Source organism: Sabethes cyaneus, chromosome 3, assembly GCF_943734655.1.
Source record: "Sabethes cyaneus chromosome 3, idSabCyanKW18_F2, whole genome shotgun sequence".
NCBI classification, from domain to species: Eukaryota; Metazoa; Arthropoda; class Insecta; order Diptera; family Culicidae; genus Sabethes; species Sabethes cyaneus.
The window spans coordinates 82,875,607-82,888,105 of record NC_071355.1 but is presented as its reverse complement, the minus strand read 5'-3'; positions in this window follow the sequence as shown (position 1 = coordinate 82,888,105).

Below are 12,499 nucleotides of genomic sequence, written 5' to 3'. Positions count from 1 at the left end.
AAATATAATGGCGGGTCAAAATGAACTTTTATTTTTTGACTGATGGCCAGCGATTCCCCACTGTGCAGGGAGGGAGGCCATAACTCCGAATTGCCTAAACGGTTCTTCACCAAACTTGGCATACATGTTCCTTGGCAATCAGCACTGAAGGGTTGACAAGAAAAGGGAGGGCGGAGGGTCCGTAACAATGGGGGAGGTCATACCTACGAAACACCTAGACAATTCTTCATCATACTTAGCACACAAGGAACATGAACATGGCATAAGGGAATCAAAATTCAGGGGTTGTTAAAAGGAGGGGGGTCATAACAGGGGGGCAGTCTAAAACTCCGACATGCCTGGACAATTGTTCATCAAACTTGGCACACATGTACATGCTCATTGAAATTAGGGAATCAGCACTGGGAAGTTGACAAAAGGGGGAAATCCCTAACAAAAGGGGGAAATATCCAAATAAGTAAAAGGGCTTGCGTTTCTCTTGCATTTAAACCGATGGCAGTTTTGCAACTCACTTTGAGAAAAGAGGGGGTTCCACCGAGGAGGAATATATGGTAAATAAATGGTGGTTGGGGGACAACGTGAGAGGAACTGACAAAGGGAATAGACATATTCAAATTAAAAAAAGTGTTTTGCTTCTTGCATTTTGAGAGTTTTCGTTACAAAAACAGATGTACAAGTGATTGAGTGATAAAGGAGCCCCGAGTGAGATCGGGCAATTAGCTAGTAGTTCATATATAGCACAATTTATTTTGACAGGTTAATTTGAAATATAAATGCCTTTTAACTAACATACGAACAACGAGTTAAAATTATGACAGTTAAAATATCATCAATTTGCTAACGTTTCTGCTCATTAATCTTTTTTTTTTGATAGTCGTTTTATGAGTTATTTCACCTGACAACATTACAATTGAAAGTGTGTAAACAGTTGTATGCAACTAATTGTAAAGTACCAATTTAAACACCCAAAACCACTTTTCGTTTCGATTTTGCTCTTTTGATTACACATCTCAGACAAGCAAAATTTGAAAAAGTGATGTATGGGGCATTTGTAGAACAAGCAATGGTCTACAATATTGCTGAAGAAAGTAATGTTTTCTTCTTCTTCTTCTTCAGCAGCATAGAGCCGGGGTGGATCGTGCTGTTTCAAGTACTCGTCTCCATTCAACTCGGTCTTGGGCGACGAGTTTCCTAGTTTTCAATTTCCTAGTCGTCTCAGAAGTCGCAAATCGCTTTCGACCTGGTCGAGCCATCGTGCACGTTGGGTCCCCCTGTTCCTGGTGCCGGTGGGGTTGTTGAAGAGGACTATTTTCGTCGCACTGTCGTCCGGCATCCTTACGACGTGTCCGGCCCACCGTAGCCTGCTAACTTTCGCTAGATGTACGATGGGAATCTCCCCAAGCAGTGCCTGTAGCTCGTGATTCATACGCCTCCGCCACTCTCCGCTTTCAGTTTGTACTCCGCCAAATATCGTCCGCAGCACTTTCCGCTCGAACACGGCAAGGGTGCGTATGTCCTCCGTAAGCAGCGTCACGGCTTCAAGTCCATAAAAAACTACTGGTCTAATAAGGGTTTTGTACATTGTTAGCTTCGTGCGGCGGCGTATGCTTCCTGATCGTAGCGTTTTACGAAGGGCAAAGTAGGCCCGATTTCCCGCTTGGATGCGCCGCTGGATCTCCTTACTAGTGTTGTTGTCCGCGGTCACCAGCGATCCCAAATACACGAACTTCTCTACCACTTCTAGTTAGTCGCCGTCAACGGTTACCGTCCGTGGGAGGCGCGCGTTTGTTTTCTTTGAGCCTCTTCCTTTCATGTATTTGGTCTTCGACACAATTATTTTTAGCCCAATTCTCCTAGACTCCGCTTTCAGTCTGGCGTAGATTGCCTCCGCCGTCGCAAAGTTCCTGGCAATGATATCGAAGCACAGAGAACAGACATTCATCTTGGCCTCGCAACGTGTGTAAAAGCTCAGCCACCATTTTGAATGTATGTGGTAATGCCTCCGCTACGTGGCGCTCACATCACTAATAGAAAGAGCTTTGGTTGTTAATATGTGTCAATACACATCAAAGCTATCGTCATATTTTCACCAAAGCATTTAACTTGTATTTAACAGTTGCTACAGCAACTAACCTATTGTTTACCCAAGCTGTCGAACTTGAAATAAAGGTAAACATTTAGCAACAATAGTAACTATTGTAGAATTCCTGTTTAATCCTTCGGAGAAACTGTGTTTCTGTATCGGTCACCAGCTATTGGCAATTTTGGCAAACAGGCTGAGAATAAGCCGCGATTTTATCAGCCACCACCTTCGAGAGCAATGAATCGCAGCCAAACCGGCGCACCGGCGGATATCGTTGATGTAGTGCAGGTCGGTGTTTAAAGATGAAAAGTTCACTTTAGTACCACCGCGACGGGGTCATGCTACGTGTAACGATGAAATGGAACGATGCAATGTTGAAAAACTCACAATACGGCCAAAATAACAGAAAATATTTAATTGCGCTGTTCAATTCGCTGTTTTCAATGTTTAGCCGTATTCAACAAATAACATAAACAAAATCGATCCGTTGCTACAACCGCTGCTAGGTTGCTACAGTAACTAACATTAGAGTTGCCAGTATTTCGAATATGTAGATTATGACAAGAATATATAATAAATTTGGCAATGCGGGTATTGGGCAACTGGCGCACACTAAGAGAGATGTCGCTAGTGTCTTGCTTAAAAACTTACACACCATTTGCGAAATATTTTATATAAACATAATTGTCTGTTCTCTGTGATCGAAGTCATCTGCAAAGCCTAGAAGTTGGCTACTCTTTGTAAAAATCGTGCCTCTCGTTTCGATGCCCGCTCGTCGGATCACCCCCTCAAGAGCGATGTTGAACAGCATGCAGGATAAACCATCACCTTGTCTCAATCTTCGCCGCGTCTAGAAGGGACTCGAGAGTGTCCCAGAGATGCGTACGAAACACATCACTCGATCCAATGTAGCTCTGATCAGTCGCGTCAGTTTGTCCGGAAAACCGTATTCGTGCATTATCTGCCATAGCTTGTCTCGATCGACTGTATCGTATGCTGCTTTGAAATAAATAAAGATGTGATGCGTGGGCACGTTGTATTCCCGACATTTCTGCAAGATCTGTCGGATAGTAAAAATTTGGTCTGTAGTTGCGCGAGCCCCCATGAAACCCACCTGATAATTCCCTACGAAACCTTGTGCTATCGGTGACAGCCGGCGTAACAGGACCTGGGAGAGTACCTTGTAGGCGGCGTTTACCAGCGTAATACCACGATAGTTGCAGCAGTCTAGCCGATCACCCTTTTTGTAGATGGGACAAACCACTCCTTCCATCCATTCCTCCGGTAGCTTTTCCTCCTCCCAAATCCTCGAAATAACCCAGTATAGAGCCTTTGCTAGCGTTTCTCCGCCATGTTTATAAAGCTCTGCCGGTAGGCGGTCCTTCCCAGCGGCTTTATTGGTCTTCAGCAGCCCGATTTCTCGTTTGACTTCTTGGAGATCAGGTGCTAGGTCATTACTATCTTTCATTAGCGCTCCTAGGTTAATTTCCGTTCCGCCTCCTTCTGTGACTTCGCCATTGAGGTGTTCATCGAAGAACTGCTTCCACCTGTCGACCACCTCGCGCTCGTTTGTAATTAGATTCTCTCCCTCGTCCCTACACATGTCAGGTTTCGGTGCCCTTCCGAGTTTGGTTCACTTCTCGTAAAACTTGCGCGTGTCATTAGCTCGGAATAGTTCACGCTCTCTGTCCTCCAAGCAGTTTCCCAAGCAGTTTTTCCCCTCCACCGCTTGTTGGCATTCCCCATCAAACCAATCATTTTGTGTACTCCGAGGCTCAATACCTAGTGCCGCGGTCTCCTCTCCGATGGCCGAGCGTACTCTGCCCCAACCGTCTCCGTGGTTTGAAGCACCTAACTCCTCGGAAGAAGGCAGTGCCTCATTCAGTACTCGCATATAGTTCTCGGCACCTTGCGGGTTATCTAGCTGCCTGATGTTCAGCCGAGGAGGGCGGCTGTCCAGTGTACGGTGGACAGCTTTGAGCGCACATGTACTGCTACTAGGTAATGGTCAGAATCAATATTCGCACCCCATCGGGAGCGTACGTTCGTGATGTTAGAGAAGATCCGGCCCTCTATGAGAACGTGGTCAATTTGGATCATTGTACGTTGGTCAGGTGATCTCCAGGTGGCTTTGTGGATATCCTTGCGCGGGAAAAAGGTGCTTCGGATCACCAGGCCTCGGGAAGCTGCGAAGTTTGTACAGCGTTGGTCGTTATCGTTTGTGTCGATGTGCAGGCTATGAGGTCCTACCCTACCGACCTGGGCGTTCATATCCTTGATGACGATCTTGATGTCCCGTGACGAGCAGGTGTCGTACGTCATCTGCAGCCTCGCGTAGAACGCTCCTTTCTCATCGTCGGGTCTACCTTCGTGCGGGCAGTGCACGTTAACGATGCTATAATTGAAGAAACGGCCCTTTATCCTCAATACACACATTCTCTCGTTGATCGCCTTCCAACCTATCACGCGATCCTGAATCCCGCCCAACCAACCCCCGGGCATCTATTATGTTTCCTGAAACCGCCACAAAATGAGGTGGCGCTACAGGCGTTTTACTTTTAATACGCAGCGTTCACACGGCAGTAAAGTGATGCGATCAAGCCAACAAAACATAATCACGTAGAAGTGAAGAATTTCACATGAATCTCAATAACAATTCATCGATAAAAATAATTTACTTTCAACTAACGTCGCCTTTAGGACAAGAAATGAATGATAATGTAGCGAAAATTACGTCTGCCGCTGCAGAATTATCGTGTGAATCGTTCTTTTACACGCACACTAGTGATCCGATACGTATAAAAGTGATCCAGTGATCCAGCTATGTTGGTTTCACCTATTTTGTTCGCAAACGTCAAAGTTGCCACCGGGGTGCGCCCAACGCTACAAAGCCCGTTCCCAGTTCGTTGGTAGCGCCGCCGCTCTGCAGAGCTACGATGCCGAGTTTGCGGGGTTCAAGCTGTTCAATCAGCACCCGCTCGCATCCTGCGAAATTTAGCGATCTGCAGTTCCAAGTACCGAGTCTCCATTCGTCGTCCTTGTTCCGTCGCCTAGGTCGATGCCGAATATTTCGCTCCGAATATGCTTGAATGTTGTTAGTTGGAATTTAATTTAGGTGTGTAGACGTACTGGGGCAACACTACCGAGTCTCGTGATGGGGCTGCTATTCTACAGTGCCGAGACTCACTATACCTCCTTCCCGGTTAGTATACGACCTTAGTTTACATCGTGGGTTGGTTACCCGATCTCCACTAAGGTTGCTCGTATTCCGGCTGGTACCACGAGGAGGTCGGGATCGAAGTTGCTGGATAAGAGGCTAACGACCACTATCCTGCCGTTTACCAGCTTTGTTTTATCTTTTGTATTTACGGCTTTATACGGCTACAATTCCGTTGGGAGCAGCCTTATATCGCCGTAAAGACAAAAGATTAAACATTACTTTCTTCTGCAATATTGCAGATATTACCTAAGTCTACAAATGTCCCATATATCACTTTTTCAAATTCTGCTCGGTTTAAGAGCAGTAATCACAAGAGCAAAAAATTTTCTTTCGAGATGATTGTGTCATTGTGTGTTAGTTATATAGTATATTGCAAAGGTTATTTGTTTCATCATACCCATTCCTACAATACTTTTAAGTTTTTTGACATTTAATTAAATTATGTATTGAGTAGATATATGAGAAATGCATAAAAAAATACACGGAAACCAAGTGAACCCGTTCTACACGGTAGAATTGAGGGCAAATGAGCACTGAAACTCCACCCACTTACTGATGCTCACGTTTCACCGAACATAACACGTGTAGTACTATGTTGGATGTGCCAAATGATAACCTACAGGGTGACGGTTTAACCCGACCAGGCGGAAATTGTGAGATGGGCAGATGGGGTAAAAATGAATGAAAAATGTTTAATATGACTGGTACCAGTCAGTTAGTAGTACAGCGCAATTTTTATTGAACTTATATGAAATTTGATCTAAAGTAAAGCGAGCAAAATACTAGTGTCATATTTTGTTTCCGGAACATGATCTTCTGCTCTTATTTGGCATTTGGATTTCGTGTACGTTACAATTACGACAGTAGTGCTATGATCCTATCATGCTCACATCTTGCTAGTACCTCGAGATATATTTTTGATCCAACAAAAGGAATTAATTCACCAGCACCCTGTAGTTGAAGCGTGCGATATTCTTTATAGTACGGTGCAAAAGTGGGCCACCGTCTGTCGCTGTATCAACTTCTATCTCTATCCACAGAAATAGAGGTTCGGTAAATTCCAATTATGTAAGCGTCCATCGTTCGCTATATAGCGTACACGTGCCGCCGTCTCGTGCATAGCAAAACAGGGCCACTTTGTAATTTTACGAATATCGTCGGGGACGGAAAAAACGGAACCTGTTGAGCGGGGTCTCCTAAGCGACACCAGCAGCGGAACAGTGACTGATACGTTGCTAGGTGGAACGCTCAAAACGCGTTAATATTTCTAGCAAATTGTGAATATTGATGCAAACAACATTAACTTTCTGTGTAAGAGAGTCATTTAATAAGAAAGAACGTTTAATAAATGCTACAATGGATAAAGGAATAAAATAAAGAAAGGAAAATCGGTCGAAAAACTTCAAATCCAATTTTCTACTATTGAACTTAGATTGCTAAGGCCACGCGCAGCTTTTCGCGATAGATTTTTATTTTTTCGTTACAATCGAGAGCATTATAATTGGGTCAGCTACTACTGCTGAAGCAATCGATTAAATTTATTAGCGGACAGACACATGCGACTATTCGGTAAACAAAGTTAGTTATTTAAAAAAAACCACGCGTAAGCGATCTAGTTTATAGTCACGGCTTTTGGGAATTCCACAGAATTTTGTTCTTTACTTTTTGCTATTTATCTTGAGGCAAATTTGCTTACCAAATTTGGTCAATAGACAATGTTGATCTCTTGTGTACGTTTGTATCTTTTTGTTATACTGGTTACAATTTATCCCAATTTGTTTATTAATATATTAAAATATTTTGTAAATTACATTACCGGTTCTCTTAAACAAACAGGCCAGATTTGAGAATTCCGAATGTATGTTATGCCAGTCGACAGTAAACACCGGTCGGTGCTGATAAATAATTGATAATGACGGTTCATGAAAATTAAATAGCCATTTATTAGAAAGATTCATCCGAACTGGCCTTTTTGCGGTACATGGACGTGAATTTCCATGGCACGTGTGCTCTTCGTGAGGAAGGAATATTAGCACATTGCGTACAAATTCCAGCGCATGGCGGTGAGGATTGATCAAAGCGAGCAAAAGCATTTAGCGATGAGTTGAGTAATGATGACCATATGTGTATATCGTTGCGAGCTGTGAATCATCTGTCAAAATTATCGGAAAAGATAAATTATTTAATTTTTTAGTTTATTAATATTTAATTAAATCTATTCAATGTGGCTAAATGTATACACTCTTCACACTGACTCCGTCAAGAAGCCTTGAAAAAAGAAACACTGAAAAGCACTTTATATAATTTATTTATAATAGACGAATCAAATGATTAACCTTGAACGGAATGCAATAAATAAGAGATTTCATCACAATTACAAGCGTAAGAGATGAATTTAACTTCTATAATTTCGCATTTGTTGCGTATTTATATGGCTTTCCAGCTGGTTTCGAGCTACAGCGTTGGTCTAACAAGCTAGTCGTTGTATGTTCGAACCTCGATTGGGAGGGACTTACTTACTTACTTATTCTGGTGCGATGTCCTTTGGGATTTCCCCTGCATAACAATGTTCCGCCAACAAACTCGGTTCATGGCTGTCTGTCTCCAATTTCTGGAATGTCCCATACTTTCTAGATCTAGCTTGATCGAACCTACGAGTTCGCTGCGCACCTCTGCATCTGGTACCAGCCCATTCTCACAACATGTCTTGTCCATTGTACCCTTCGAGCTTTAGCAATATTCTGCGTTCGCGAAAGAGCTGCACCAACTCATAGTTTATCATTCTCCTTCACTCACCTTTCCTAAGATGGTCCTAAGCACACGACGTTCAAAAACGGCCAGTGCTTTCAAGTCTCCGTCGAGCATTGTCCACATTTCGGACACGTAGAGGACTACCGGTCTTATTACATTTGGTACGGGGGTGAAGCTTACCAGACTTTAAGATCATGTGGGTTCCGTAGTAAGCACGTCTCCCGAATACGCTGCAGTTATTATTCGACGTCATCAATGACTCGAGATATATAAATTCGTCCATCACCTAGAATACCCGTTAACTATAACCCACTATTGTTTATGCGACCGGGAGAGACTGTTAGAGTTAAAATAGGGTCATACCTCAAGCCCGGCAACAGTCCTATCACTAGGGAACAGCAGACGGCGATACTCTGTTGAACAAAAAAGCAAATTCCGCCCGAATGTAGTGCCAAAACTGTAGACTGTAGCAAAATATACCTACTGTTAATCGTAAACCGTTTTTTTTCTTTCTATCATAAACTTAATCGTAAATATTATACCAAAAAAAAAAATCCAAAATAAAGTCCCTTACGACGTTTCCTGCGCCCTTCTGTCCCTGGTGCTAGTATTGGGGTACATGCAGAGTTATGCAGTAGGTACGTATCGTCCGGCATACTCGAGGTAAAGTCCCGACTTAGGGGTTTACTCTAATTCCCGTCGTAATAAATAAAGCCATTCTAATTTTATCATTTGTTGGATGGATTTAATGAATACTCCAAAAGATCTTGTGCTGATTTGACTAAAACACACTTACCTTCCGATCCGTGAACTTTGAAATCACTGAAAAGCGACTATTAAAGCATGTTATTGAAATTACGCAACTGACTTTATTTCTAAAATTCGACGTACCGTTTTAAAATCCGTCTATTACAATTTTTCATCGTCTGAAGTAAAAATCACAACAATGTTTACAAAGCTGACGCGCATTGATTTGTGTAGGACAAATGTTATTCTACAAAATTTCTGCAGGTCAGGCAAGTTTTCCTGGCTGCAGAATAACGGCAATACCTTGCGTGAGTTATTTTCATTTATGAATGACGGAAATTAAAACAATTAGTCGACATTGTCTTCTGTGGCTGATATTTTTAATAATTTGTGTCGGATAGGACGGGAATAGGCAATTACGATGATGTAGCAATATACCCTATGTATCTTTAGCGCGGTTCTGAAGTTTCCGCGTGTTCTCTGTAGATACGCCCCATATCTCAGCAGTGTAAAGTGGCACACAATCCAGATTTCGGTGCGGTGTCGTACACCCACAAAAACATCCCTTGTCTTTTTGTTCCACGCGCATAAGTTGATGATAGTTCCGTTGTCGGATCCTATATGTCAATCAAGCTATTAGTAACTTTAAACTTTCTCCGCTACATACGCAGCTATTGTGAGTTTGGAAGGTAAGGTCGTTTAAAACTTTCATACAGCCATTCATCCGGTGTTGAATGATGCAACGTCGTTAGTCAAAAGAGTCATTGCGGAGCATCATTCTAATTTATTATTATTATTATTATTTGACAAGCAATGGATCATTGGAATAGGCTAAAAAATTTCACAGATGGCTCCAGCATAGACATGTTCTGTCAAACACACTCGACGAACGTCTATGGCCGACTGTCAAACTGCCTTGCAATCTGATTGGTCCACCCAAAAAGACCGGTTCAGATTAACCGTTATCAACCGTCAACAGCAACGGAACGGCAAGAAATTATGACGTGTAATCTGTATCAGCCTTAAAGTTTACTCTAAATATGCCACGTGGGGTTTTAGTGTCCATCTAGCGGTAAGCATGAGCAAAAGCTACCTACAAGGATCCATTGTAATTCTATCTTGCATTCTATACAACAGTTTTTGGAACACGCAACTTAATACTCCTCAATATACGATTGAGGTATAACTAAATATTACAATTATCTATACTGCCTTATAATTCACAGCCATAAGTTGTATATGGCGACAAGCACGACTGCAAAACAACTTATTGCACTTTTCGCTTTGACATACTCTAATCATTATGCAATTCCAATGTAAAATTGATATGCATAGGACTTAATGTGTGCTTTCTTTTACGATCTTCTGTTATCTGGATTTCGCTTTCTCTACGATGTTTTGCGGCTCTTTCCTTCATCAGCATGGAAGTAGGTTGGTAAACGGCTGGATGTTGCGTACTATAAAATGTACCCTACAGTAGTCCTCAGCTGCCTATCCAACAACTCCTATTCCTACCTTTTCGTGGTGCCAGCCAGGATACAGGCAATCTTCGTGGGGATCGGGTAATCCCGGTGAAAACTATGGTCGTTTGACGACAGGGAAATCGGCACCTGCACTCCTGAGCCGCTCCTAAGCTCACGACAGCGTCTAAGTCGGAGCGGGGGAATTAAGAAACATGTTATCACGGCACAAAAGCTAAGATGACAGCCCCATAACAAGACTCGGTAGCAAGGCCTTAGTAAAGTACCCCCTACCGAAACAAAGTTACTAGAAAAATCAAGAAAATTCGACTCGGTACATTCGGCATGGAGATGCAGCTCGAATAGTTCGAACCCCGAAACATCGGGGCACTGTAGAAGATCTGTCGTAAAGCCGAGAAGTTGTGAAGGATTCGTGGCAGCAAGGTCAAGTTTCACCAGAGCGGTGGAGCGTCCGAGTCGAGTTTTGTAGTGGTGGGCAGAATGGAGGATCGCGTGAGCCGATTGCTTCTATTTTTCGGCCTAGGCCCAGTTCTAGTGGAAGAACAGCTGATTAGTTACATTTTTGAGGATATTGTAACATTTTAAAGTTGTATAACGGCAGAGTATTCATTCAGCGAAAGAAAAGGAAAATATACTGAATTTAGAAACAGGCTGGAAATACCCTCCCGTACCCTATATGCTGAGCGTGCACAAACTATAAAAACTAAGCATTGGTACGAGGCAGAATTTGGCGAAGTATCGACTAGTAACCTTGGGACGGCGGTGGCAATAAACAACAGACCAAAAAGAGAGGTTAAGAGGATACTAAATATATGGTAGGGAGATGCTCCAGAGAAATCAGAGCCTATTTTTGGCAAACCTTAAGCGTGCAATGAACCACAAGCTGCAAGCACTACTTGAAGGGATTTCCACCGCAACTTGGCAAAAGGCTACATTGACCCGGTAACGTCGCAAAAATGTCGGACGATTGCCGTGCAGTGAATCTCAATTCAAAGATCCCGTATGAGACCAGAATAGAAGACTCCAACATGCAAGATGACACGACCAGGTTGAAACTGACTTGTGAGTTTCGAAACGCTCAACAAGTTGACGACGAGTAGCCAAGGACCGACAATGGAGACTACTTCTTAATGCAGCACGAGCCTCCCGGGCTCTAAGATGTTAGAGGAGCAAGACAAAAGTCAAATTACACTTATTTTACTCGCCACCGACACGAGTATTCGACTCTTCGTTGGAATTGGAATGAACAATACCGACAACGAGCCCAATATCCTGCCGCTCTGACGCTCTGCTTTGGCGTCTCTCTGATGCTATATTTTCATCTAAAGTCTACTCTTTCCTCTGGGTACGCTATCACATAGGTTATTAGCCTGGTCGCGATGAAAGCATATTGAAAATGGTCATAGAAAATGAGGTTGGCAGGAACCTGTGTTCACGTTACGATGCAACCATTAGGTGAATAATATGATAAATGGCGTACAATGCTTATTGATGGATCATTTCGAACCACGTGTACCGCAATAGAAGGTGTCTGTTCTGTCGGCTGTCACATGGTGATAAGCGTTATCAATAGCACAACAGACGCATCGATTTACCGTTTCCTTTGGTTTTCGGGACGTGCTTGTACAGCAATATTTGCACAGAAAAATGCATGTAGCTAACAGTGTTATACTGCATAATAAAGATTAGTCAGGATTACACAGAAAGATACGTAAAAATGAACAGTACAACTATCGTGAAAACACACGGAACACAACTCGTGGATTGGGACATGCTCCAGTTGGCTTTTGCAACGTGCAGAGCAGCGTGAAATAGTAAATATCACGATGCTTGGCCCCGCGTTGTAGGACACGAGTTTGTATTCCATTGTGGTTTTCTTGTATCTATACAACGTGCAGGCAGACGCAGAACTTTTCCGTTGTTTTCGACATGATTTTATTTGATATCAAATTTGTCTAATTGTGTTAATTGATATAAAATAAAATCATTACACGAAGATAAATATTATTGCATATAGTCAATACAAAATACAAAGATTAATCATCCTTAGTGTTGCTTAACGTGATTTTCTAGTTTTTTAGTTAAGCTAATTGTTCAGTATCATAAAAATAAAAGCATGCATTTGTTCGCGAACAAAAGTTTACATTTAAAGCAATTGTTATCGTTATGTTATGATTATTGTTTGCTTCTCTTTGGAATTTCGCCGACTTGATAGTT